This window comes from Ambystoma mexicanum, chromosome 6q, assembly GCF_040938575.1.
Source record: "Ambystoma mexicanum isolate Mex_15411 chromosome 6q, UKY_AmexF1_1, whole genome shotgun sequence".
Taxonomy (NCBI): Eukaryota; Metazoa; Chordata; class Amphibia; order Caudata; family Ambystomatidae; genus Ambystoma; species Ambystoma mexicanum.
The window spans coordinates 1,628,793,060-1,628,820,237 of NC_090937.1; the positions used below are offsets into that span (position 1 = coordinate 1,628,793,060).

The 27,178-nt window shown below is 50.1% G+C and overlaps 12 non-coding genes across 12 annotated transcripts; all 12 read left to right on the forward strand.

Annotated features, from left to right (window-relative positions):
• The first annotated feature begins 3,673 nt into the window (after positions 1-3,673).
• Positions 3,674-3,745, forward strand: TRNAG-UCC (transfer RNA glycine (anticodon UCC)). The gene has a single exon. It is a non-coding gene; the product is annotated as a tRNA-Gly (tRNA).
• Positions 3,746-6,176: 2,431 nt separating this feature from the next.
• On the forward strand, positions 6,177-6,248 carry TRNAG-UCC (transfer RNA glycine (anticodon UCC)). The gene has a single exon. It is a non-coding gene; the product is annotated as a tRNA-Gly (tRNA).
• Positions 6,249-7,433: 1,185 nt separating this feature from the next.
• On the forward strand, positions 7,434-7,505 carry TRNAG-UCC (transfer RNA glycine (anticodon UCC)). The gene has a single exon. It is a non-coding gene; the product is annotated as a tRNA-Gly (tRNA).
• Positions 7,506-8,690: 1,185 nt separating this feature from the next.
• On the forward strand, positions 8,691-8,762 carry TRNAG-UCC (transfer RNA glycine (anticodon UCC)). Its single transcript has one exon. It is a non-coding gene; the product is annotated as a tRNA-Gly (tRNA).
• Positions 8,763-11,204: 2,442 nt separating this feature from the next.
• On the forward strand, positions 11,205-11,276 carry TRNAG-UCC (transfer RNA glycine (anticodon UCC)). Its single transcript has one exon. It is a non-coding gene; the product is annotated as a tRNA-Gly (tRNA).
• A 1,185-nt stretch (positions 11,277-12,461) lies between these two features.
• Positions 12,462-12,533, forward strand: TRNAG-UCC (transfer RNA glycine (anticodon UCC)). Its single transcript has one exon. It is a non-coding gene; the product is annotated as a tRNA-Gly (tRNA).
• Positions 12,534-14,975: 2,442 nt separating this feature from the next.
• Positions 14,976-15,047, forward strand: TRNAG-UCC (transfer RNA glycine (anticodon UCC)). Its single transcript has one exon. It is a non-coding gene; the product is annotated as a tRNA-Gly (tRNA).
• A 3,699-nt stretch (positions 15,048-18,746) lies between these two features.
• On the forward strand, positions 18,747-18,818 carry TRNAG-UCC (transfer RNA glycine (anticodon UCC)). Its single transcript has one exon. It is a non-coding gene; the product is annotated as a tRNA-Gly (tRNA).
• A 2,437-nt stretch (positions 18,819-21,255) lies between these two features.
• On the forward strand, positions 21,256-21,327 carry TRNAG-UCC (transfer RNA glycine (anticodon UCC)). The gene has a single exon. It is a non-coding gene; the product is annotated as a tRNA-Gly (tRNA).
• A 1,185-nt stretch (positions 21,328-22,512) lies between these two features.
• On the forward strand, positions 22,513-22,584 carry TRNAG-UCC (transfer RNA glycine (anticodon UCC)). The gene has a single exon. It is a non-coding gene; the product is annotated as a tRNA-Gly (tRNA).
• A 1,185-nt stretch (positions 22,585-23,769) lies between these two features.
• On the forward strand, positions 23,770-23,841 carry TRNAG-UCC (transfer RNA glycine (anticodon UCC)). The gene has a single exon. It is a non-coding gene; the product is annotated as a tRNA-Gly (tRNA).
• A 2,442-nt stretch (positions 23,842-26,283) lies between these two features.
• TRNAG-UCC (transfer RNA glycine (anticodon UCC)) lies at positions 26,284-26,355 on the forward strand. Its single transcript has one exon. It is a non-coding gene; the product is annotated as a tRNA-Gly (tRNA).
• The last annotated feature ends 823 nt before the right edge of the window (positions 26,356-27,178 follow it).

The window sequence follows — 27,178 nt, forward strand, 5'->3', positions numbered from 1 at the left end:
GATCAAATCTTTAAATTGTTCAAAATGCATTTTTTGGAAATCAGACTCATGCTGAAAGCAAAGCTGACACACTTTTCGTGAAAATCAAAACCCCATCCAGGAAAGGTTCTTGCATCCTAGTTTCTGCAACTGTCTATCGGTGAGGGGATTGAAGCGAGCAGGGCTCCTGGCCCCTCCCCGACAAAGCCCTGACGAAGGCCTGACAAAGGCCTATTCGCCTTGCCCTGACGGGCCTTGGTCCCAGCAGGCCACCGAGCACAGCACCTCAGCCTATTAGAGTGAGGTTTCAGGATCTCTCTCATCCTGTAAACCAACATACTGAAGAAGGTGAAACGTGTGGCTGCGCTCCTCACATGCTGAAGCAGCAGCAGCCCTTTCCCTGAAGCAAAGTTCCTTCATTCCTCCCTCCCATAACCCTTAGCAGGGGATTTATGGTAATTGAGTTGAGTTTCCAAACTGGCCCTTCCTTCCTTCCTTCCCATATCTGCCAGCTCGAGAAGGCTTGTTTTGTTGCACCTGGGAAGTAAAGTATCTATTTGCGAGAGAGAGAGAATGAGAGAGAGAGACAGAGAGAGACAGAGAGAGAAGGGGAAGGGGTGTTGGCAGTTAGGGTGTGAGCTAGAGAAATGAGGCCTGTCTGCAAAAGGCCATGGGATGGGAGTGCGTGGTTGCAGGTTGTTTGGCTTTGTAAGGCCTACTGCCCGCTTCACTCGAAACTGGGTCTAGGGTTGTCGGTTTGTAGGCTGTAAAAGCCCAGAAAAGCTCTTGTTCTCCAACCAGCAGAGTGGCGCAGCGGAAGCGTGCTGGGCCCATAACACAGAGGTCGATGGATCGAAACCATCCTCTGCTAACTTATTTCAAATTATGTTTTTGTGTCATGGCATTAGGGCACAAAGAGCTGTAAGTGCCTGGATGCAATGTCATTCCTTGAACTTGCTGCCTCGTTCCACTCTTGCGCTAAATAGGAGAGGGTCCCAGCCCAGCCAACAAAATGCACTGTTCAATCAAACCAAACTTAAAACCAAGCTCCTTTTTTAAGGGGTCCCGGGGAAATGTTGGGCTGACCGGCAAGACCTCATGATGCGAACTGCTTCTGCGTCAAACGCAAGCTTTTTTCATTCCCAGCCAATGACTTATTCTTATTTCTAAAGGCCGCTCCATCAGATAGCCCAGACAGGCAGGCGTTGGTGGTATAGTGGTGAGCATAGCTGCCTTCCAAGCAGTTGACCCGGGGCCAACGCAGATCAAATCTTTAAATTGTTCAAAATGCATTTTTTGGAAATCAGACTCATGCTGAAAGCAAAGCTGACACACTTTTCGTGAACATCAAAACCCCATCCAGGAAAGGTTCTTGCATCCTAGTTTCTGCAACTGTCTATCGGTGAGGGGATTGAAGCGAGCAGGGCTCCTGGCCCCTCCCCGACAAAGCCCTGACGAAGGCCTGACAAAGGCCTATTCGCCTTGCCCTGACGGGCCTTGGTCCCAGCAGGCCACCGAGCACAGCACCTCAGCCTATTAGAGTGAGGTTTCAGGATCTCTCTCATCCTGTAAACCAACATACTGAACAAGGTGAAACGTGTGGCTGCGCTCCTCACATGCTGAAGCAGCAGCAGCCCTTTCCCTGAAGCAAAGTTCCTTCATTCCTCCCTCCCATAACCCTTAGCAGGGGATTTATGGTAATTGAGTTGAGTTTCCAAACTGGCCCTTCCTTCCTTCCTTCCCATATCTGCCAGCTCGAGAAGGCTTGTTTTGTTGCACCTGGGAAGTAAAGTATCTATTTGCGAGAGAGAGAGAATGAGAGAGAGAGACAGAGAGAGAGAGACAGAGAGAGAAGGGGAAGGGGTGTTGGCAGTTAGGGTGTGAGCTAGAGAAATGAGGCCTGTCTGCAAAAGGCCATGGGATGGGAGTGCGTGGTTGCAGGTTGTTTGGCTTTGTAAGGCCTACTGCCCGCTTCACTCGAAAATGGGTCTAGGGTTGTCGGTTTGTAGGCTGTAAAAGCCCAGAAAAGCTTTTGTTCTCCAACCAGCAGAGTGGCGCAGCGGAAGCGTGCTGGGCCCATAACCCAGAGGTCGATGGATCGAAACCATCCTCTGCTAACTTTTTTCAAATTATGTTTTTGTGTCATGGCATTAGGGCACAAAGAGCTGTAAGTGCCTGGATGCAATGTCATTCCTTGAACTTGCTGCCTCGTTCCACTCTTGCGCTAAATAGGAGAGGGTCCCAGCCCAGCCAACAAAATGCACTGTTCAATCAAACCAAACTTAAAACCAAGCTCCTTTTTTAAGGGGTCCCGGGGAAATGTTGGGCTGACCGGCAAGACCTCATGATGCGAACTGCTTCTGCGTCAAACGCAAGCTTTTTTCATTCCCAGCCAATGACTTATTCTTATTTCTAAAGGCCGCTCCATCAGATAGCCCAGACAGGCAGGCGTTGGTGGTATAGTGGTGAGCATAGCTGCCTTCCAAGCAGTTGACCCGGGGCCAACGCAGATCAAATCTTTAAATTGTTCAAAATGCATTTTTTGGAAATCAGACTCATGCTGAAAGCAAAGCTGACACACTTTTCGTGAAAATCAAAACCCCATCCAGGAAAGGTTCTTGCATCCTAGTTTCTGCAACTGTCTATCGGTGAGGGGATTGAAGCGAGCAGGGCTCCTGGCCCCTCCCCGACAAAGCCCTGACGAAGGCCTGACAAAGGCCTATTCGCCTTGCCCTGACGGGCCTTGGTCCCAGCAGGCCACCGAGCACAGCACCTCAGCCTATTAGAGTGAGGTTTCAGGATCTCTCTCATCCTGTAAACCAACATACTGAAGAAGGTGAAACGTGTGGCTGCGCTCCTCACATGCTGAAGCAGCAGCAGCCCTTTCCCTGAAGCAAAGTTCCTTCATTCCTCCCTCCCATAACCCTTAGCAGGGGATTTATGGTAATTGAGTTGAGTTTCCAAACTGGCCCTTCCTTCCTTCCTTCCCATATCTGCCAGCTCGAGAAGGCTTGTTTTGTTGCACCTGGGAAGTAAAGTATCTATTTGCGAGAGAGAGAGAATGAGAGAGAGAGACAGAGAGAGAGAGACAGAGAGAGAAGGGGAAGGGGTGTTGGCAGTTAGGGTGTGAGCTAGAGAAATGAGGCCTGTCTGCAAAAGGCCATGGGATGGGAGTGCGTGGTTGCAGGTTGTTTGGCTTTGTAAGGCCTACTGCCCGCTTCACTCGAAACTGGGTCTAGGGTTGTCGGTTTGTAGGCTGTAAAAGCCCAGAAAAGCTCTTGTTCTCCAACCAGCAGAGTGGCGCAGCGGAAGCGTGCTGGGCCCATAACCCAGAGGTCGATGGATCGAAACCATCCTCTGCTAACTTTTTTCAAATTATGTTTTTGTGTCATGGCATTAGGGCACAAAGAGCTGTAAGTGCCTGGATGCAATGTCATTCCTTGAACTTGCTGCCTCGTTCCACTCTTGCGCTAAATAGGAGAGGGTCCCAGCCCAGCCAACAAAATGTACTGTTCAATCAAACCAAACTTAAAACCAAGCTCCTTTTTTAAGGGGTCCCGGGGAAATGTTGGGCTGACCGGCAAGACCTCATGATGCGAACTGCTTCTGCGTCAAACGCAAGCTTTTTTCATTCCCAGCCAATGACTTATTCTTATTTCTAAGGGCCGCTCCATCAGATAGCCCAGACAGGCAGGCGTTGGTGGTATAGTGGTGAGCATAGCTGCCTTCCAAGCAGTTGACCCGGGTTCGATTCCCGGCCAACGCAGATCAAATCTTTAAATTGTTCAAAATGCATTTTTTGGAAATCAGACTCATGCTGAAAGCAAAGCTGACACACTTTTCGTGAAAATCAAAACCCCATCCAGGAAAGGTTCTTGCATCCTAGTTTCTGCAACTGTCTATCGGTGAGGGGATTGAAGCGAGCAGGGCTCCTGGCCCCTCCCCGACAAAGCCCTGACGAAGGCCTGACAAAGGCCTATTCGCCTTGCCCTGACGGGCCTTGGTCCCAGCAGGCCACCGAGCACAGCACCTCAGCCTATTAGAGTGAGGTTTCAGGATCTCTCTCATCCTGTAAACCAACATACTGAAGAAGGTGAAACGTGTGGCTGCGCTCCTCACATGCTGAAGCAGCAGCAGCCCTTTCCCTGAAGCAAAGTTCCTTCATTCCTCCCTCCCATAACCCTTAGCAGGGGATTTATGGTAATTGAGTTGAGTTTCCAAACTGGCCCTTCCTTCCTTCCTTCCCATATCTGCCAGCTCGAGAAGGCTTGTTTTGTTGCACCTGGGAAGTAAAGTATCTATTTGCGAGAGAGAGAGAATGAGAGAGAGAGACAGAGAGAGAGAGACAGAGAGAGAAGGGGAAGGGGTGTTGGCAGTTAGGGTGTGAGCTAGAGAAATGAGGCCTGTCTGCAAAAGGCCATGGGATGGGAGTGCGTGGTTGCAGGTTGTTTGGCTTTGTAAGGCCTACTGACCGCTTCACTCGAAACTGGGTCTAGGGTTGTCGGTTTGTAGGCTGTAAAAGCCCAGAAAAGCTCTTGTTCTCCAACCAGCAGAGTGGCGCAGCGGAAGCGTGCTGGGCCCATAACACAGAGGTCGATGGATCGAAACCATCCTCTGCTAACTTTTTTCAAATTATGTTTTTGTGTCATGGCATTAGGGCACAAAGAGCTGTAAGTGCCTGGATGCAATGTCATTCCTTGAACTTGCTGCCTCGTTCCACTCTTGCGCTAAATAGGAGAGGGTCCCAGCCCAGCCAACAAAATGCACTGTTCAATCAAACCAAACTTAAAACCAAGCTCCTTTTTTAAGGGGTCCCGGGGAAATGTTGGGCTGACCGGCAAGACCTCATGATGCGAACTGCTTCTGCGTCAAACGCAAGCTTTTTTCATTCCCAGCCAATGACTTATTCTTATTTCTAAAGGCCGCTCCATCAGATAGCCCAGACAGGCAGGCGTTGGTGGTATAGTGGTGAGCATAGCTGCCTTCCAAGCAGTTGACCCGGGGCCAACGCAGATCAAATCTTTAAATTGTTCAAAATGCATTTTTTGGAAATCAGACTCATGCTGAAAGCAAAGCTGACACACTTTTCGTGAAAATCAAAACCCCATCCAGGAAAGGTTCTTGCATCCTAGTTTCTGCAACTGTCTATCGGTGAGGGGATTGAAGCGAGCAGGGCTCCTGGCCCCTCCCCGACAAAGCCCTGACGAAGGCCTGACAAAGGCCTATTCGCCTTGCCCTGACGGGCCTTGGTCCCAGCAGGCCACCGAGCACAGCACCTCAGCCTATTAGAGTGAGGTTTCAGGATCTCTCTCATCCTGTAAACCAACATACTGAAGAAGGTGAAACGTGTGGCTGCGCTCCTCACATGCTGAAGCAGCAGCAGCCCTTTCCCTGAAGCAAAGTTCCTTCATTCCTCCCTCCCATAACCCTTAGCAGGGGATTTATGGTAATTGAGTTGAGTTTCCAAACTGGCCCTTCCTTCCTTCCTTCCCATATCTGCCAGCTCGAGAAGGCTTGTTTTGTTGCACCTGGGAAGTAAAGTATCTATTTGCGAGAGAGAGAGAATGAGAGAGAGAGACAGAGAGAGAGAGACAGAGAGAGAAGGGGAAGGGGTGTTGGCAGTTAGGGTGTGAGCTAGAGAAATGAGGCCTGTCTGCAAAAGGCCATGGGATGGGAGTGCGTGGTTGCAGGTTGTTTGGCTTTGTAAGGCCTACTGCCCGCTTCACTCGAAACTGGGTCTAGGGTTGTCGGTTTGTAGGCTGTAAAAGCCCAGAAAAGCTCTTGTTCTCCAACCAGCAGAGTGGCGCAGCGGAAGCGTGCTGGGCCCATAACCCAGAGGTCGATGGATCGAAACCATCCTCTGCTAACTTTTTTCAAATTATGTTTTTGTGTCATGGCATTAGGGCACAAAGAGCTGTAAGTGCCTGGATGCAATGTCATTCCTTGAACTTGCTGCCTCGTTCCACTCTTGCGCTAAATAGGAGAGGGTCCCAGCCCAGCCAACAAAATGTACTGTTCAATCAAACCAAACTTAAAACCAAGCTCCTTTTTTAAGGGGTCCCGGGGAAATGTTGGGCTGACCGGCAAGACCTCATGATGCGAACTGCTTCTGCGTCAAACGCAAGCTTTTTTCATTCCCAGCCAATGACTTATTCTTATTTCTAAGGGCCGCTCCATCAGATAGCCCAGACAGGCAGGCGTTGGTGGTATAGTGGTGAGCATAGCTGCCTTCCAAGCAGTTGACCCGGGTTCGATTCCCGGCCAACGCAGATCAAATCTTTAAATTGTTCAAAATGCATTTTTTGGAAATCAGACTCATGCTGAAAGCAAAGCTGACACACTTTTCGTGAAAATCAAAACCCCATCCAGGAAAGGTTCTTGCATCCTAGTTTCTGCAACTGTCTATCGGTGAGGGGATTGAAGCGAGCAGGGCTCCTGGCCCCTCCCCGACAAAGCCCTGACGAAGGCCTGACAAAGGCCTATTCGCCTTGCCCTGACGGGCCTTGGTCCCAGCAGGCCACCGAGCACAGCACCTCAGCCTATTAGAGTGAGGTTTCAGGATCTCTCTCATCCTGTAAACCAACATACTGAAGAAGGTGAAACGTGTGGCTGCGCTCCTCACATGCTGAAGCAGCAGCAGCCCTTTCCCTGAAGCAAAGTTCCTTCATTCCTCCCTCCCATAACCCTTAGCAGGGGATTTATGGTAATTGAGTTGAGTTTCCAAACTGGCCCTTCCTTCCTTCCTTCCCATATCTGCCAGCTCGAGAAGGCTTGTTTTGTTGCACCTGGGAAGTAAAGTATCTATTTGCGAGAGAGAGAGAATGAGAGAGAGAGACAGAGAGAGAGAGACAGAGAGAGAAGGGGAAGGGGTGTTGGCAGTTAGGGTGTGAGCTAGAGAAATGAGGCCTGTCTGCAAAAGGCCATGGGATGGGAGTGCGTGGTTGCAGGTTGTTTGGCTTTGTAAGGCCTACTGCCCGCTTCACTCGAAACTGGGTCTAGGGTTGTCGGTTTGTAGGCTGTAAAAGCCCAGAAAAGCTCTTGTTCTCCAACCAGCAGAGTGGCGCAGCGGAAGCGTGCTGGGCCCATAACCCAGAGGTCGATGGATCGAAACCATCCTCTGCTAACTTTTTTCAAATTATGTTTTTGTGTCATGGCATTAGGGCACAAAGAGCTGTAAGTGCCTGGATGCAATGTCATTCCTTGAACTTGCTGCCTCGTTCCACTCTTGCGCTAAATAGGAGAGGGTCCCAGCCCAGCCAACAAAATGTACTGTTCAATCAAACCAAACTTAAAACCAAGCTCCTTTTTTAAGGGGTCCCGGGGAAATGTTGGGCTGACCGGCAAGACCTCATGATGCGAACTGCTTCTGCGTCAAACGCAAGCTTTTTTCATTCCCAGCCAATGACTTATTCTTATTTCTAAGGGCCGCTCCATCAGATAGCCCAGACAGGCAGGCGTTGGTGGTATAGTGGTGAGCATAGCTGCCTTCCAAGCAGTTGACCCGGGTTCGATTCCCGGCCAACGCAGATCAAATCTTTAAATTGTTCAAAATGCATTTTTTGGAAATCAGACTCATGCTGAAAGCAAAGCTGACACACTTTTCGTGAAAATCAAAACCCCATCCAGGAAAGGTTCTTGCATCCTAGTTTCTGCAACTGTCTATCGGTGAGGGGATTGAAGCGAGCAGGGCTCCTGGCCCCTCCCCGACAAAGCCCTGACGAAGGCCTGACAAAGGCCTATTCGCCTTGCCCTGACGGGCCTTGGTCCCAGCAGGCCACCGAGCACAGCACCTCAGCCTATTAGAGTGAGGTTTCAGGATCTCTCTCATCCTGTAAACCAACATACTGAAGAAGGTGAAACGTGTGGCTGCGCTCCTCACATGCTGAAGCAGCAGCAGCCCTTTCCCTGAAGCAAAGTTCCTTCATTCCTCCCTCCCATAACCCTTAGCAGGGGATTTATGGTAATTGAGTTGAGTTTCCAAACTGGCCCTTCCTTCCTTCCTTCCCATATCTGCCAGCTCGAGAAGGCTTGTTTTGTTGCACCTGGGAAGTAAAGTATCTATTTGCGAGAGAGAGAGAATGAGAGAGAGAGACAGAGAGAGAGAGACAGAGAGAGAAGGGGAAGGGGTGTTGGCAGTTAGGGTGTGAGCTAGAGAAATGAGGCCTGTCTGCAAAAGGCCATGGGATGGGAGTGCGTGGTTGCAGGTTGTTTGGCTTTGTAAGGCCTACTGCCCGCTTCACTCGAAACTGGGTCTAGGGTTGTCGGTTTGTAGGCTGTAAAAGCCCAGAAAAGCTCTTGTTCTCCAACCAGCAGAGTGGCGCAGCGGAAGCGTGCTGGGCCCATAACCCAGAGGTCGATGGATCGAAACCATCCTCTGCTAACTTTTTTCAAATTATGTTTTTGTGTCATGGCATTAGGGCACAAAGAGCTGTAAGTGCCTGGATGCAATGTCATTCCTTGAATTTGCTGCCTCGTTCCACTCTTGCGCTAAATAGGAGAGGGTCCCAGCCCAGCCAACAAAATGTACTGTTCAATCAAACCAAACTTAAAACCAAGCTCCTTTTTTAAGGGGTCCCGGGGAAATGTTGGGCTGACCGGCAAGACCTCATGATGCGAACTGCTTCTGCGTCAAACGCAAGCTTTTTTCATTCCCAGCCAATGACTTATTCTTATTTCTAAGGGCCGCTCCATCAGATAGCCCAGACCGGCAGGCGTTGGTGGTATAGTGGTGAGCATAGCTGCCTTCCAAGCAGTTGACCCGGGTTCGATTCCCGGCCAACGCAGATCAAATCTTTAAATTGTTCAAAATGCATTTTTTGGAAATCAGACTCATGCTGAAAGCAAAGCTGACACACTTTTCGTGAAAATCAAAACCCCATCCAGGAAAGGTTCTTGCATCCTAGTTTCTGCAACTGTCTATCGGTGAGGGGATTGAAGCGAGCAGGGCTCCTGGCCCCTCCCCGACAAAGCCCTGACGAAGGCCTGACAAAGGCCTATTCGCCTTGCCCTGACGGGCCTTGGTCCCAGCAGGCCACCGAGCACAGCACCTCAGCCTATTAGAGTGAGGTTTCAGGATCTCTCTCATCCTGTAAACCAACATACTGAAGAAGGTGAAACGTGTGGCTGCGCTCCTCACATGCTGAAGCAGCAGCAGCCCTTTCCCTGAAGCAAAGTTCCTTCATTCCTCCCTCCCATAACCCTTAGCAGGGGATTTATGGTAATTGAGTTGAGTTTCCAAACTGGCCCTTCCTTCCTTCCTTCCCATATCTGCCAGCTCGAGAAGGCTTGTTTTGTTGCACCTGGGAAGTAAAGTATCTATTTGCGAGAGAGAGAGAATGAGAGAGAGAGACAGAGAGAGAGAGACAGAGAGAGAAGGGGAAGGGGTGTTGGCAGTTAGGGTGTGAGCTAGAGAAATGAGGCCTGTCTGCAAAAGGCCATGGGATGGGAGTGCGTGGTTGCAGGTTGTTTGGCTTTGTAAGGCCTACTGCCCGCTTCACTCGAAAATGGGTCTAGGGTTGTCGGTTTGTAGGCTGTAAAAGCCCAGAAAAGCTTTTGTTCTCCAACCAGCAGAGTGGCGCAGCGGAAGCGTGCTGGGCCCATAACCCAGAGGTCGATGGATCGAAACCATCCTCTGCTAACTTTTTTCAAATTATGTTTTTGTGTCATGGCATTAGGGCACAAAGAGCTGTAAGTGCCTGGATGCAATGTCATTCCTTGAACTTGCTGCCTCGTTCCACTCTTGCGCTAAATAGGAGAGGGTCCCAGCCCAGCCAACAAAATGCACTGTTCAATCAAACCAAACTTAAAACCAAGCTCCTTTTTTAAGGGGTCCCGGGGAAATGTTGGGCTGACCGGCAAGACCTCATGATGCGAACTGCTTCTGCGTCAAACGCAAGCTTTTTTCATTCCCAGCCAATGACTTATTCTTATTTCTAAAGGCCGCTCCATCAGATAGCCCAGACAGGCAGGCGTTGGTGGTATAGTGGTGAGCATAGCTGCCTTCCAAGCAGTTGACCCAGGTTCGATTCCCGGCCAACGCAGATCAAATCTTTAAATTGTTCAAAATGCATTCTTTGGAAATCAGACTCATGCTGAAAGCAAAGCTGACACACTTTTCGTGAAAATCAAAACCCCATCCAGGAAAGGTTCTTGCATCCTAGTTTCTGCAACTGTCTATCGGTGAGGGGATTGAAGCGAGCAGGGCTCCTGGCCCCTCCCCGACAAAGCCCTGACGAAGGCCTGACAAAGGCCTATTCGCCTTGCCCTGACGGGCCTTGGTCCCAGCAGGCCACCGAGCACAGCACCTCAGCCTATTAGAGTGAGGTTTCAGGATCTCTCTCATCCTGTAAACCAACATACTGAAGAAGGTGAAACGTGTGGCTGCGCTCCTCACATGCTGAAGCAGCAGCAGCCCTTTCCCTGAAGCAAAGTTCCTTCATTCCTCCCTCCCATAACCCTTAGCAGGGGATTTATGGTAATTGAGTTGAGTTTCCAAACTGGCCCTTCCTTCCTTCCTTCCCATATCTGCCAGCTCGAGAAGGCTTGTTTTGTTGCACCTGGGAAGTAAAGTATCTATTTGCGAGAGAGAGAGAATGAGAGAGAGAGACAGAGAGAGAGAGACAGAGAGAGAAGGGGAAGGGGTGTTGGCAGTTAGGGTGTGAGCTAGAGAAATGAGGCCTGTCTGCAAAAGGCCATGGGATGGGAGTGCGTGGTTGCAGGTTGTTTGGCTTTGTAAGGCCTACTGCCCGCTTCACTCGAAACTGGGTCTAGGGTTGTCGGTTTGTAGGCTGTAAAAGCCCATAAAAGCTCTTGTTCTCCAACCAGCAGAGTGGCGCAGCGGAAGCGTGCTGGGCCCATAACCCAGAGGTCGATGGATCGAAACCATCCTCTGCTAACTTTTTTCAAATTATGTTTTTGTGTCATGGCATTAGGGCACAAAGAGCTGTAAGTGCCTGGATGCAATGTCATTCCTTGAACTTGCTGCCTCGTTCCACTCTTGCGCTAAATAGGAGAGGGTCCCAGCCCAGCCAACAAAATGTACTGTTCAATCAAACCAAACTTAAAACCAAGCTCCTTTTTTAAGGGGTCCCGGGGAAATGTTGGGCTGACCGGCAAGACCTCATGATGCGAACTGCTTCTGCGTCAAACGCAAGCTTTTTTCATTCCCAGCCAATGACTTATTCTTATTTCTAAGGGCCGCTCCATCAGATAGCCCAGACAGGCAGGCGTTGGTGGTATAGTGGTGAGCATAGCTGCCTTCCAAGCAGTTGACCCGGGTTCGATTCCCGGCCAACGCAGATCAAATCTTTAAATTGTTCAAAATGCATTTTTTGGAAATCAGACTCATGCTGAAAGCAAAGCTGACACACTTTTCGTGAAAATCAAAACCCCATCCAGGAAAGGTTCTTGCATCCTAGTTTCTGCAACTGTCTATCGGTGAGGGGATTGAAGCGAGCAGGGCTCCTGGCCCCTCCCCGACAAAGCCCTGACGAAGGCCTGACAAAGGCCTATTCGCCTTGCCCTGACGGGCCTTGGTCCCAGCAGGCCACCGAGCACAGCACCTCAGCCTATTAGAGTGAGGTTTCAGGATCTCTCTCATCCTGTAAACCAACATACTGAAGAAGGTGAAACGTGTGGCTGCGCTCCTCACATGCTGAAGCAGCAGCAGCCCTTTCCCTGAAGCAAAGTTCCTTCATTCCTCCCTCCCATAACCCTTAGCAGGGGATTTATGGTAATTGAGTTGAGTTTCCAAACTGGCCCTTCCTTCCTTCCTTCCCATATCTGCCAGCTCGAGAAGGCTTGTTTTGTTGCACCTGGGAAGTAAAGTATCTATTTGCGAGAGAGAGAGAATGAGAGAGAGAGACAGAGAGAGAGAGACAGAGAGAGAAGGGGAAGGGGTGTTGGCAGTTAGGGTGTGAGCTAGAGAAATGAGGCCTGTCTGCAAAAGGCCATGGGATGGGAGTGCGTGGTTGCAGGTTGTTTGGCTTTGTAAGGCCTACTGCCCGCTTCACTCGAAACTGGGTCTAGGGTTGTCGGTTTGTAGGCTGTAAAAGCCCAGAAAAGCTCTTGTTCTCCAACCAGCAGAGTGGCGCAGCGGAAGCGTGCTGGGCCCATAACCCAGAGGTCGATGGATCGAAACCATCCTCTGCTAACTTTTTTCAAATTATGTTTTTGTGTCATGGCATTAGGGCACAAAGAGCTGTAAGTGCCTGGATGCAATGTCATTCCTTGAACTTGCTGCCTCGTTCCACTCTTGCGCTAAATAGGAGAGGGTCCCAGCCCAGCCAACAAAATGTACTGTTCAATCAAACCAAACTTAAAACCAAGCTCCTTTTTTAAGGGGTCCCGGGGAAATGTTGGGCTGACCGGCAAGACCTCATGATGCGAACTGCTTCTGCGTCAAACGCAAGCTTTTTTCATTCCCAGCCAATGACTTATTCTTATTTCTAAGGGCCGCTCCATCAGACAGCCCAGACCGGCAGGCGTTGGTGGTATAGTGGTGAGCATAGCTGCCTTCCAAGCAGTTGACCCGGGTTCGATTCCCGGCCAACGCAGATCAAATCTTTAAATTGTTCAAAATGCATTTTTTGGAAATCAGACTCATGCTGAAAGCAAAGCTGACACACTTTTCGTGAAAATCAAAACCCCATCCAGGAAAGGTTCTTGCATCCTAGTTTCTGCAACTGTCTATCGGTGAGGGGATTGAAGCGAGCAGGGCTCCTGGCCCCTCCCCGACAAAGCCCTGACGAAGGCCTGACAAAGGCCTATTCGCCTTGCCCTGACGGGCCTTGGCCCCAGCAGGCCACCGAGCACAGCACCTCAGCCTATTAGAGTGAGGTTTCAGGATCTCTCTCATCCTGTAAACCAACATACTGAAGAAGGTGAAACGTGTGGCTGCGCTCCTCACATGCTGAAGCAGCAGCAGCCCTTTCCCTGAAGCAAAGTTCCTTCATTCCTCCCTCCCATAACCCTTAGCAGGGGATTTATGGTAATTGAGTTGAGTTTCCAAACTGGCCCTTCCTTCCTTCCTTCCCATATCTGCCAGCTCGAGAAGGCTTGTTTTGTTGCACCTGGGAAGTAAAGTATCTATTTGCGAGAGAGAGAGAATGAGAGAGAGAGACAGAGAGAGAGAGACAGAGAGAGAAGGGGAAGGGGTGTTGGCAGTTAGGGTGTGAGCTAGAGAAATGAGGCCTGTCTGCAAAAGGCCATGGGATGGGAGTGCGTGGTTGCAGGTTGTTTGGCTTTGTAAGGCCTACTGCCCGCTTCACTCGAAAATGGGTCTAGGGTTGTCGGTTTGTAGGCTGTAAAAGCCCAGAAAAGCTTTTGTTCTCCAACCAGCAGAGTGGCGCAGCGGAAGCGTGCTGGGCCCATAACCCAGAGGTCGATGGATCGAAACCATCCTCTGCTAACTTTTTTCAAATTATGTTTTTGTGTCATGGCATTAGGGCACAAAGAGCTGTAAGTGCCTGGATGCAATGTCATTCCTTGAACTTGCTGCCTCGTTCCACTCTTGCGCTAAATAGGAGAGGGTCCCAGCCCAGCCAACAAAATGCACTGTTCAATCAAACCAAACTTAAAACCAAGCTCCTTTTTTAAGGGGTCCCGGGGAAATGTTGGGCTGACCGGCAAGACCTCATGATGCGAACTGCTTCTGCGTCAAACGCAAGCTTTTTTCATTCCCAGCCAATGACTTATTCTTATTTCTAAAGGCCGCTCCATCAGATAGCCCAGACAGGCAGGCGTTGGTGGTATAGTGGTGAGCATAGCTGCCTTCCAAGCAGTTGACCCAGGTTCGATTCCCGGCCAACGCAGATCAAATCTTTAAATTGTTCAAAATGCATTTTTTGGAAATCAGACTCATGCTGAAAGCAAAGCTGACACACTTTTCGTGAAAATCAAAACCCCATCCAGGAAAGGTTCTTGCATCCTAGTTTCTGCAACTGTCTATCGGTGAGGGGATTGAAGCGAGCAGGGCTCCTGGCCCCTCCCCGACAAAGCCCTGACGAAGGCCTGACAAAGGCCTATTCGCCTTGCCCTGACGGGCCTTGGTCCCAGCAGGCCACCGAGCACAGCACCTCAGCCTATTAGAGTGAGGTTTCAGGATCTCTCTCATCCTGTAAACCAACATACTGAAGAAGGTGAAACGTGTGGCTGCGCTCCTCACATGCTGAAGCAGCAGCAGCCCTTTCCCTGAAGCAAAGTTCCTTCATTCCTCCCTCCCATAACCCTTAGCAGGGGATTTATGGTAATTGAGTTGAGTTTCCAAACTGGCCCTTCCTTCCTTCCTTCCCATATCTGCCAGCTCGAGAAGGCTTGTTTTGTTGCACCTGGGAAGTAAAGTATCTATTTGCGAGAGAGAGAGAATGAGAGAGAGAGACAGAGAGAGAGAGACAGAGAGAGAAGGGGAAGGGGTGTTGGCAGTTAGGGTGTGAGCTAGAGAAATGAGGCCTGTCTGCAAAAGGCCATGGGATGGGAGTGCGTGGTTGCAGGTTGTTTGGCTTTGTAAGGCCTACTGCCCGCTTCACTCGAAACTGGGTCTAGGGTTGTCGGTTTGTAGGCTGTAAAAGCCCATAAAAGCTCTTGTTCTCCAACCAGCAGAGTGGCGCAGCGGAAGCGTGCTGGGCCCATAACCCAGAGGTCGATGGATCGAAACCATCCTCTGCTAACTTTTTTCAAATTATGTTTTTGTGTCATGGCATTAGGGCACAAAGAGCTGTAAGTGCCTGGATGCAATGTCATTCCTTGAACTTGCTGCCTCGTTCCACTCTTGCGCTAAATAGGAGAGGGTCCCAGCCCAGCCAACAAAATGTACTGTTCAATCAAACCAAACTTAAAACCAAGCTCCTTTTTTAAGGGGTCCCGGGGAAATGTTGGGCTGACCGGCAAGACCTCATGATGCGAACTGCTTCTGCGTCAAACGCAAGCTTTTTTCATTCCCAGCCAATGACTTATTCTTATTTCTAAGGGCCGCTCCATCAGATAGCCCAGACAGGCAGGCGTTGGTGGTATAGTGGTGAGCATAGCTGCCTTCCAAGCAGTTGACCCGGGTTCGATTCCCGGCCAACGCAGATCAAATCTTTAAATTGTTCAAAATGCATTTTTTGGAAATCAGACTCATGCTGAAAGCAAAGCTGACACACTTTTCGTGAAAATCAAAACCCCATCCAGGAAAGGTTCTTGCATCCTAGTTTCTGCAACTGTCTATCGGTGAGGGGATTGAAGCGAGCAGGGCTCCTGGCCCCTCCCCGACAAAGCCCTGACGAAGGCCTGACAAAGGCCTATTCGCCTTGCCCTGACGGGCCTTGGTCCCAGCAGGCCACCGAGCACAGCACCTCAGCCTATTAGAGTGAGGTTTCAGGATCTCTCTCATCCTGTAAACCAACATACTGAAGAAGGTGAAACGTGTGGCTGCGCTCCTCACATGCTGAAGCAGCAGCAGCCCTTTCCCTGAAGCAAAGTTCCTTCATTCCTCCCTCCCATAACCCTTAGCAGGGGATTTATGGTAATTGAGTTGAGTTTCCAAACTGGCCCTTCCTTCCTTCCTTCCCATATCTGCCAGCTCGAGAAGGCTTGTTTTGTTGCACCTGGGAAGTAAAGTATCTATTTGCGAGAGAGAGAGAATGAGAGAGAGAGACAGAGAGAGAGAGACAGAGAGAGAAGGGGAAGGGGTGTTGGCAGTTAGGGTGTGAGCTAGAGAAATGAGGCCTGTCTGCAAAAGGCCATGGGATGGGAGTGCGTGGTTGCAGGTTGTTTGGCTTTGTAAGGCCTACTGCCCGCTTCACTCGAAACTGGGTCTAGGGTTGTCGGTTTGTAGGCTGTAAAAGCCCAGAAAAGCTCTTGTTCTCCAACGAGCAGAGTGGCGCAGCGGAAGCGTGCTGGGCCCATAACCCAGAGGTCGATGGATCGAAACCATCCTCTGCTAACTTTTTTCAAATTATGTTTTTGTGTCATGGCATTAGGGCACAAAGAGCTGTAAGTGCCTGGATGCAATGTCATTCCTTGAACTTGCTGCCTCGTTCCACTCTTGCGCTAAATAGGAGAGGGTCCCAGCCCAGCCAACAAAATGTACTGTTCAATCAAACCAAACTTAAAACCAAGCTCCTTTTTTAAGGGGTCCCGGGGAAATGTTGGGCTGACCGGCAAGACCTCATGATGCGAACTGCTTCTGCGTCAAACGCAAGCTTTTTTCATTCCCAGCCAATGACTTATTCTTATTTCTAAGGGCCGCTCCATCAGATAGCCCAGACAGGCAGGCGTTGGTGGTATAGTGGTGAGCATAGCTGCCTTCCAAGCAGTTGACCCGGGTTCTATTCCCGGCCAACGCAGATCAAATCTTTAAATTGTTCAAAATGCATTTTTTGGAAATCAGACTCATGCTGAAAGCAAAGCTGACACACTTTTCGTGAAAATCAAAACCCCATCCAGGAAAGGTTCTTGCATCCTAGTTTCTGCAACTGTCTATCGGTGAGGGGATTGAAGCGAGCAGGGCTCCTGGCCCCTCCCCGACAAAGCCCTGACGAAGGCCTGACAAAGGCCTATTCGCCTTGCCCTGACGGGCCTTGGTCCCAGCAGGCCACCGAGCACAGCACCTCAGCCTATTAGAGTGAGGTTTCAGGATCTCTCTCATCCTGTAAACCAACATACTGAAGAAGGTGAAACGTGTGGCTGCGCTCCTCACATGCTGAAGCAGCAGCAGCCCTTTCCCTGAAGCAAAGTTCCTTCATTCCTCCCTCCCATAACCCTTAGCAGGGGATTTATGGTAATTGAGTTGAGTTTCCAAACTGGCCCTTCCTTCCTTCCTTCCCATATCTGCCAGCTCGAGAAGGCTTGTTTTGTTGCACCTGGGAAGTAAAGTATCTATTTGCGAGAGAGAGAGAATGAGAGAGAGAGACAGAGAGAGAGAGACAGAGAGAGAAGGGGAAGGGGTGTTGGCAGTTAGGGTGTGAGCTAGAGAAATGAGGCCTGTCTGCAAAAGGCCATGGGATGGGAGTGCGTGGTTGCAGGTTGTTTGGCTTTGTAAGGCCTACTGCCCGCTTCACTCGAAACTGGGTCTAGGGTTGTCGGTTTGTAGGCTGTAAAAGCCCAGAAAAGCTCTTGTTCTCCAACCAGCAGAGTGGCGCAGCGGAAGCGTGCTGGGCCCATAACCCAGAGGTCGATGGATCGAAACCATCCTCTGCTAACTTTTTTCAAATTATGTTTTTGTGTCATGGCATTAGGGCACAAAGAGCTGTAAGTGCCTGGATGCAATGTCATTCCTTGAACTTGCTGCCTCGTTCCACTCTTGCGCTAAATAGGAGAGGGTCCCAGCCCAGCCAACAAAATGCACTGTTCAATCAAACCAAACTTAAAACCAAGCTCCTTTTTTAAGGGGTCCCGGGGAAATGTTGGGCTGACCGGCAAGACCTCATGATGCGAACTGCTTCTGCGTCAAACGCAAGCTTTTTTCATTCCCAGCCAATGACTTATTCTTATTTCTAAGGGCCGCTCCATCAGATAGCCCAGACAGGCAGGCGTTGGTGGTATAGTGGTGAGCATAGCTGCCTTCCAAGCAGTTGACCTGGGTTCGATTCCCGGCCAACGCAGATCAAGTCTTTAAATTGTTCAAAATGCATTTTTTGAAAATCAGACTCATGCTGAAAGCAAAGCTGACACACTTTTCGTGAAAATCAAAACCCCATCCAGGAAAGGTTCTTGCATCCTAGTTTCTGCAACTGTCTATCGGTGAGGGGATTGAAGCGAGCAGGGCTCCTGGCCCCTCCCCGACAAAGCCCTGACGAAGGCCTGACAAAGGCCTATTCGCCTTGCCCTGACGGGCCTTGGTCCCAGCAGGCCACCGAGCACAGCACCTCAGCCTATTAGAGTGAGGTTTCAGGATCTCTCTCATCCTGTAAACCAACATACTGAAGAAGGTGAAACGTGTGGCTGCGCTCCTCACATGCTGAAGCAGCAGCAGCCCTTTCCCTGAAGCAAAGTTCCTTCATTCCTCCCTCCCATAACCCTTAGCAGGGGATTTATGGTAATTGAGTTGAGTTTCCAAACTGGCCCTTCCTTCCTTCCTTCCCATATCTGCCAGCTCGAGAAGGCTTGTTTTGTTGCACCTGGGAAGTAAAGTATCTATTTGCGAGAGAGAGAGAATGAGAGAGAGAGACAGAGAGAGAGAGACAGAGAGAGAAGGGGAAGGGGTGTTGGCAGTTAGGGTGTGAGCTAGAGAAATGAGGCCTGTCTGCAAAAGGCCATGGGATGGGAGTGCGTGGTTGCAGGTTGTTTGGCTTTGTAAGGCCTACTGCCCGCTTCACTCGAAAATGGGTCTAGGGTTGTCGGTTTGTAGGCTGTAAAAGCCCAGAAAAGCTTTTGTTCTCCAACCAGCAGAGTGGCGCAGCGGAAGCGTGCTGGGCCCATAACCCAGAGGTCGATGGATCGAAACCATCCTCTGCTAACTTTTTTCAAATTATGTTTTTGTGTCATGGCATTAGGGCACAAAGAGCTGTAAGTGCCTGGATGCAATGTCATTCCTTGAACTTGCTGCCTCGTTCCACTCTTGCGCTAAATAGGAGAGGGTCCCAGCCCAGCCAACAAAATGCACTGTTCAATCAAACCAAACTTAAAACCAAGCTCCTTTTTTAAGGGGTCCCGGGGAAATGTTGGGCTGACCGGCAAGACCTCATGATGCGAACTGCTTCTGCGTCAAACGCAAGCTTTTTTCATTCCCAGCCAATGACTTATTCTTATTTCTAAAGGCCGCTCCATCAGATAGCCCAGACAGGCAGGCGTTGGTGGTATAGTGGTGAGCATAGCTGCCTTCCAAGCAGTTGACCCGGGTTCGATTCCCGGCCAACGCAGATCAAATCTTTAAATTGTTCAAAATGCATTTTTTGGAAATCAGACTCATGCTGAAAGCAAAGCTGACACACTTTTCGTGAAAATCAAAACCCCATCCAGGAAAGGTTCTTGCATCCTAGTTTCTGCAACTGTCTATCGGTGAGGGGATTGAAGCGAGCAGGGCTCCTGGCCCCTCCCCGACAAAGCCCTGACGAAGGCCTGACAAAGGCCTATTCGCCTTGCCCTGACGGGCCTTGGTCCCAGCAGGCCACCGAGCACAGCACCTCAGCCTATTAGAGTGAGGTTTCAGGATCTCTCTCATCCTGTAAACCAACATACTGAAGAAGGTGAAACGTGTGGCTGCGCTCCTCACATGCTGAAGCAGCAGCAGCCCTTTCCCTGAAGCAAAGTTCCTTCATTCCTCCCTCCCATAACCCTTAGCAGGGGATTTATGGTAATTGAGTTGAGTTTCCAAACTGGCCCTTCCTTCCTTCCTTCCCATATCTGCCAGCTCGAGAAGGCTTGTTTTGTTGCACCTGGGAAGTAAAGTATCTATTTGCGAGAGAGAGAGAATGAGAGAGAGAGACAGAGAGAGAGAGACAGAGAGAGAAGGGGAAGGGGTGTTGGCAGTTAGGGTGTGAGCTAGAGAAATGAGGCCTGTCTGCAAAAGGCCATGGGATGGGAGTGCGTGGTTGCAGGTTGTTTGGCTTTGTAAGGCCTACTGCCCGCTTCACTCGAAACTGGGTCTAGGGTTGTCGGTTTGTAGGCTGTAAAAGCCCAGAAAAGCTCTTGTTCTCCAACCAGCAGAGTGGCGCAGCGGAAGCGTGCTGGGCCCATAACACAGAGGTCGATGGATCGAAACCATCCTCTGCTAACTTTTTTCAAATTATGTTTTTGTGTCATGGCATTAGGGCACAAAGAGCTGTAAGTGCCTGGATGCAATGTCATTCCTTGAACTTGCTGCCTCGTTCCACTCTTGCGCTAAATAGGAGAGGGTCCCAGCCCAGCCAACAAAATGTACTGTTCAATCAAACCAAACTTAAAACCAAGCTCCTTTTTTAAGGGGTCCCGGGGAAATGTTGGGCTGACCGGCAAGACCTCATGATGCGAACTGCTTCTGCGTCAAACGCAAGCTTTTTTCATTCCCAGCCAATGACTTATTCTTATTTCTAAGGGCCGCTCCATCAGATAGCCCAGACAGGCAGGCGTTGGTGGTATAGTGGTGAGCATAGCTGCCTTCCAAGCAGTTGACCCGGGTTCCCGGCCAACGCAGATCAAATCTTTAAATTGTTCAAAATGCATTTTTTGGAAATCAGACTCATGCTGAAAGCAAAGCTGACACACTTTTCGTGAAAATCAAAACCCCATCCAGGAAAGGTTCTTGCATCCTAGTTTCTGCAACTGTCTATCGGTGAGGGGATTGAAGCGAGCAGGGCTCCTGGCCCCTCCCCGACAAAGCCCTGACGAAGGCCTGACAAAGGCCTATTCGCCTTGCCCTGACGGGCCTTGGTCCCAGCAGGCCACCGAGCACAGCACCTCAGCCTATTAGAGTGAGGTTTCAGGATCTCTCTCATCCTGTAAACCAACATACTGAAGAAGGTGAAACGTGTGGCTGCGCTCCTCACATGCTGAAGCAGCAGCAGCCCTTTCCCTGAAGCAAAGTTCCTTCATTCCTCCCTCCCATAACCCTTAGCAGGGGATTTATGGTAATTGAGTTGAGTTTCCAAACTGGCCCTTCCTTCCTTCCTTCCCATATCTGCCAGCTCGAGAAGGCTTGTTTTGTTGCACCTGGGAAGTAAAGTATCTATTTGCGAGAGAGAGAGAATGAGAGAGAGAGACAGAGAGAGAGAGACAGAGAGAGAAGGGGAAGGGGTGTTGGCAGTTAGGGTGTGAGCTAGAGAAATGAGGCCTGTCTGCAAAAGGCCATGGGATGGGAGTGCGTGGTTGCAGGTTGTTTGGCTTTGTAAGGCCTACTGCCCGCTTCACTCGAAACTGGGTCTAGGGTTGTCGGTTTGTAGGCTGTAAAAGCCCAGAAAAGCTCTTGTTCTCCAACCAGCAGAGTGGCGCAGCGGAAGCGTGCTGGGCCCATAACCCAGAGGTCGATGGATCGAAACCATCCTCTGCTAACTTTTTTCAAATTATGTTTTTGTGTCATGGCATTAGGGCACAAAGAGCTGTAAGTGCCTGGATGCAATGTCATTCCTTGAACTTGCTGCCTCGTTCCACTCTTGCGCTAAATAGGAGAGGGTCCCAGCCCAGCCAACAAAATGTACTGTTCAATCAAACCAAACTTAAAACCAAGCTCCTTTTTTAAGGGGTCCCGGGGAAATGTTGGGCTGACCGGCAAGACCTCATGATGCGAACTGCTTCTGCGTCAAACGCAAGCTTTTTTCATTCCCAGCCAATGACTTATTCTTATTTCTAAGGGCCGCTCCATCAGATAGCCCAGACAGGCAGGCGTTGGTGGTATAGTGGTGAGCATAGCTGCCTTCCAAGCAGTTGACCCGGGTTCGATTCCCGGCCAACGCAGATCAAATCTTTAAATTGTTCAAAATGCATTTTTTGGAAATCAGACTCATGCTGAAAGCAAAGCTGACACACTTTTCGTGAAAATCAAAACCCCATCCAGGAAAGGTTCTTGCATCCTAGTTTCTGCAACTGTCTATCGGTGAGGGGATTGAAGCGAGCAGGGCTCCTGGCCCCTCCCCGACAAAGCCCTGACGAAGGCCTGACAAAGGCCTATTCGCCTTGCCCTGACGGGCCTTGGTCCCAGCAGGCCACCGAGCACAGCACCTCAGCCTATTAGAGTGAGGTTTCAGGATCTCTCTCATCCTGTAAACCAACATACTGAAGAAGGTGAAACGTGTGGCTGCGCTCCTCACATGCTGAAGCAGCAGCAGCCCTTTCCCTGAAGCAAAGTTCCTTCATTCCTCCCTCCCATAACCCTTAGCAGGGGATTTATGGTAATTGAGTTGAGTTTCCAAACTGGCCCTTCCTTCCTTCCTTCCCATATCTGCCAGCTCGAGAAGGCTTGTTTTGTTGCACCTGGGAAGTAAAGTATCTATTTGCGAGAGAGAGAGAATGAGAGAGAGAGACAGAGAGAGAGAGACAGAGAGAGAAGGGGAAGGGGTGTTGGCAGTTAGGGTGTGAGCTAGAGAAATGAGGCCTGTCTGCAAAAGGCCATGGGATGGGAGTGCGTGGTTGCAGGTTGTTTGGCTTTGTAAGGCCTACTGCCCGCTTCACTCGAAACTGGGTCTAGGGTTGTCGGTTTGTAGGCTGTAAAAGCCCAGAAAAGCTCTTGTTCTCCAACCAGCAGAGTGGCGCAGCGGAAGCGTGCTGGGCCCATAACCCAGAGGTCGATGGATCGAAACCATCCTCTGCTAACTTTTTTCAAATTATGTTTTTGTGTCATGGCATTAGGGCACAAAGAGCTGTAAGTGCCTGGATGCAATGTCATTCCTTGAACTTGCTGCCTCGTTCCACTCTTGCGCTAAATAGGAGAGGGTCCCAGCCCAGCCAACAAAATGTACTGTTCAATCAAACCAAACTTAAAACCAAGCTCCTTTTTTAAGGGGTCCCGGGGAAATGTTGGGCTGACCGGCAAGACCTCATGATGCGAACTGCTTCTGCGTCAAACGCAAGCTTTTTTCATTCCCAGCCAATGACTTATTCTTATTTCTAAGGGCCGCTCCATCAGATAGCCCAGACAGGCAGGCGTTGGTGGTATAGTGGTGAGCATAGCTGCCTTCCAAGCAGTTGACCCGGGTTCGATTCCCGGCCAACGCAGATCAAATCTTTAAATTGTTCAAAATGCATTTTTTGGAAATCAGACTCATGCTGAAAGCAAAGCTGACACACTTTTCGTGAAAATCAAAACCCCATCCAGGAAAGGTTCTTGCATCCTAGTTTCTGCAACTGTCTATCGGTGAGGGGATTGAAGCGAGCAGGGCTCCTGGCCCCTCCCCGACAAAGCCCTGACGAAGGCCTGACAAAGGCCTATTCGCCTTGCCCTGACGGGCCTTGGTCCCAGCAGGCCACCGAGCACAGCACCTCAGCCTATTAGAGTGAGGTTTCAGGATCTCTCTCATCCTGTAAACCAACATACTGAAGAAGGTGAAACGTGTGGCTGCGCTCCTCACATGCTGAAGCAGCAGCAGCCCTTTCCCTGAAGCAAAGTTCCTTCATTCCTCCCTCCCATAACCCTTAGCAGGGGATTTATGGTAATTGAGTTGAGTTTCCAAACTGGCCCTTCCTTCCTTCCTTCCCATATCTGCCAGCTCGAGAAGGCTTGTTTTGTTGCACCTGGGAAGTAAAGTATCTATTTGCGAGAGAGAGAGAATGAGAGAGAGAGACAGAGAGAGAGAGACAGAGAGAGAAGGGGAAGGGGTGTTGGCAGTTAGGGTGTGAGCTAGAGAAATGAGGCCTGTCTGCAAAAGGCCATGGGATGGGAGTGCGTGGTTGCAGGTTGTTTGGCTTTGTAAGGCCTACTGCCCGCTTCACTCGAAACTGGGTCTAGGGTTGTCGGTTTGTAGGCTGTAAAAGCCCAGAAAAGCTCTTGTTCTCCAACCAGCAGAGTGGCGCAGCGGAAGCGTGCTGGGCCCATAACCCAGAGGTCGATGGATCGAAACCATCCTCTGCTAACTTTTTTCAAATTATGTTTTTGTGTCATGGCATTAGGGCACAAAGAGCTGTAAGTGCCTGGATGCAATGTCATTCCTTGAACTTGCTGCCTCGTTCCACTCTTGCGCTAAATAGGAGAGGGTCCCAGCCCAGCCAACAAAATGTACTGTTCAATCAAACCAAACTTAAAACCAAGCTCCTTTTTTAAGGGGTCCCGGGGAAATGTTGGGCTGACCGGCAAGACCTCATGATGCGAACTGCTTCTGCGTCAAACGCAAGCTTTTTTCATTCCCAGCCAATGACTTATTCTTATTTCTAAGGGCCGCTCCATCAGATAGCCCAGACAGGCAGGCGTTGGTGGTATAGTGGTGAGCATAGCTGCCTTCCAAGCAGTTGACCCGGGTTCGATTCCCGGCCAACGCAGATCAAATCTTTAAATTGTTCAAAATGCATTTTTTGGAAATCAGACTCATGCTGAAAGCAAAGCTGACACACTTTTCGTGAAAATCAAAACCCCATCCAGGAAAGGTTCTTGCATCCTAGTTTCTGCAACTGTCTATCGGTGAGGGGATTGAAGCGAGCAGGGCTCCTGGCCCCTCCCCGACAAAGCCCTGACGAAGGCCTGACAAAGGCCTATTCGCCTTGCCCTGACGGGCCTTGGTCCCAGCAGGCCACCGAGCACAGCACCTCAGCCTATTAGAGTGAGGTTTCAGGATCTCTCTCATCCTGTAAACCAACATACTGAAGAAGGTGAAACGTGTGGCTGCGCTCCTCACATGCTGAAGCAGCAGCAGCCCTTTCCCTGAAGCAAAGTTCCTTCATTCCTCCCTCCCATAACCCTTAGCAGGGGATTTATGGTAATTGAGTTGAGTTTCCAAACTGGCCCTTCCTTCCTTCCTTCCCATATCTGCCAGCTCGAGAAGGCTTGTTTTGTTGCACCTGGGAAGTAAAGTATCTATTTGCGAGAGAGAGAGAATGAGAGAGAGAGACAGAGAGAGAGAGACAGAGAGAGAAGGGGAAGGGGTGTTGGCAGTTAGGGTGTGAGCTAGAGAAATGAGGCCTGTCTGCAAAAGGCCATGGGATGGGAGTGCGTGGTTGCAGGTTGTTTGGCTTTGTAAGGCCTACTGCCCGCTTCACTCGAAACTGGGTCTAGGGTTGTCGGTTTGTAGGCTGTATAAGCCCAGAAAAGCTCTTGTTCTCCAACCAGCAGAGTGGCGCAGCGGAAGCGTGCTGGGCCCATAACCCAGAGGTCGATGGATCGAAACCATCCTCTGCTAACTTTTTTCAAATTATGTTTTTGTGTCATGGCATTAGGGCACAAAGAGCTGTAAGTGCCTGGATGCAATGTCATTCCTTGAACTTGCTGCCTCGTTCCACTCTTGCGCTAAATAGGAGAGGGTCCCAGCCCAGCCAACAAAATGTACTGTTCAATCAAACCAAACTTAAAACCAAGCTCCTTTTTTAAGGGGTCCCGGGGAAATGTTGGGCTGACCGGCAAGACCTCATGATGCGAACTGCTTCTGCGTCAAACGCAAGCTTTTTTCATTCCCAGCCAATGACTTATTCTTATTTCTAAAGGCCGCTCCATCAGATAGCCCAGACAGGCAGGCGTTGGTGGTATAGTGGTGAGCATAGCTGCCTTCCAAGCAGTTGACCCAGGTTCGATTCCCGGCCAACGCAGATCAAATCTTTAAATTGTTCAAAATGCATTTTTTGGAAATCAGACTCATGCTGAAAGCAAAGCTGACACACTTTTCGTGAAAATCAAAACCCCATCCAGGAAAGGTTCTTGCATCCTAGTTTCTGCAACTGTCTATCGGTGAGGGGATTGAAGCGAGCAGGGCTCCTGGCCCCTCCCCGACAAAGCCCTGACGAAGGCCTGACAAAGACCTATTCGCCTTGCCCTGACGGGCCTTGGTCCCAGCAGGCCACCGAGCACAGCACCTCAGCCTATTAGAGTGAGGTTTCAGGATCTCTCTCATCCTGTAAACCAACATACTGAAGAAGGTGAAACGTGTGGCTGCGCTCCTCACATGCTGAAGCAGCAGCAGCCCTTTCCCTGAAGCAAAGTTCCTTCATTCCTCCCTCCCATAACCCTTAGCAGGGGATTTATGGTAATTGAGTTGAGTTTCCAAACTGGCCCTTCCTTCCTTCCTTCCCATATCTGCCAGCTCGAGAAGGCTTGTTTTGTTGCACCTGGGAAGTAAAGTATCTATTTGCGAGAGAGAGAGAATGAGAGAGAGAGACAGAGAGAGAGAGACAGAGAGAGAAGGGGAAGGGGTGTTGGCAGTTAGGGTGTGAGCTAGAGAAATGAGGCCTGTCTGCAAAAGGCCATGGGATGGGAGTGCGTGGTTGCAGGTTGTTTGGCTTTGTAAGGCCTACTGCCCGCTTCACTCGAAACTGGGTCTAGGGTTGTCGGTTTGTAGGCTGTAAAAGCCCATAAAAGCTCTTGTTCTCCAACCAGCAGAGTGGCGCAGCGGAAGCGTGCTGGGCCCATAACCCAGAGGTCGATGGATCGAAACCATCCTCTGCTAACTTTTTTCAAATTATGTTTTTGTGTCATGGCATTAGGGCACAAAGAGCTGTAAGTGCCTGGATGCAATGTCATTCCTTGAACTTGCTGCCTCGTTCCACTCTTGCGCTAAATAGGAGAGGGTCCCAGCCCAGCCAACAAAATGTACTGTTCAATCAAACCAAACTTAAAACCAAGCTCCTTTTTTAAGGGGTCCCGGGGAAATGTTGGGCTGACCGGCAAGACCTCATGATGCGAACTGCTTCTGCGTCAAACGCAAGCTTTTTTCATTCCCAGCCAATGACTTATTCTTATTTCTAAGGGCCGCTCCATCAGATAGCCCAGACAGGCAGGCGTTGGTGGTATAGTGGTGAGCATAGCTGCCTTCCAAGCAGTTGACCCGGGTTCGATTCCCGGCCAACGCAGATCAAATCTTTAAATTGTTCAAAATGCATTTTTTGGAAATCAGACTCATGCTGAAAGCAAAGCTGACACACTTTTCGTGAAAATCAAAACCCCATCCAGGAAAGGTTCTTGCATCCTAGTTTCTGCAACTGTCTATCGGTGAGGGGATTGAAGCGAGCAGGGCTCCTGGCCCCTCCCCGACAAAGCCCTGACGAAGGCCTGACAAAGGCCTATTCGCCTTGCCCTGACGGGCCTTGGTCCCAGCAGGCCACCGAGCACAGCACCTCAGCCTATTAGAGTGAGGTTTCAGGATCTCTCTCATCCTGTAAACCAACATACTGAAGAAGGTGAAACGTGTGGCTGCGCTCCTCACATGCTGAAGCAGCAGCAGCCCTTTCCCTGAAGCAAAGTTCCTTCATTCCTCCCTCCCATAACCCTTAGCAGGGGATTTATGGTAATTGAGTTGAGTTTCCAAACTGGCCCTTCCTTCCTTCCTTCCCATATCTGCCAGCTCGAGAAGGCTTGTTTTGTTGCACCTGGGAAGTAAAGTATCTATTTGCGAGAGAGAGAGAATGAGAGAGAGAGACAGAGAGAGAGAGACAGAGAGAGAAGGGGAAGGGGTGTTGGCAGTTAGGGTGTGAGCTAGAGAAATGAGGCCTGTCTGCAAAAGGCCATGGGATGGGAGTGCGTGGTTGCAGGTTGTTTGGCTTTGTAAGGCCTACTGCCCGCTTCACTCGAAACTGGGTCTAGGGTTGTCGGTTTGTAGGCTGTAAAAGCCCAGAAAAGCTCTTGTTCTCCAACGAGCAGAGTGGCGCAGCGGAAGCGTGCTGGGCCCATAACCCA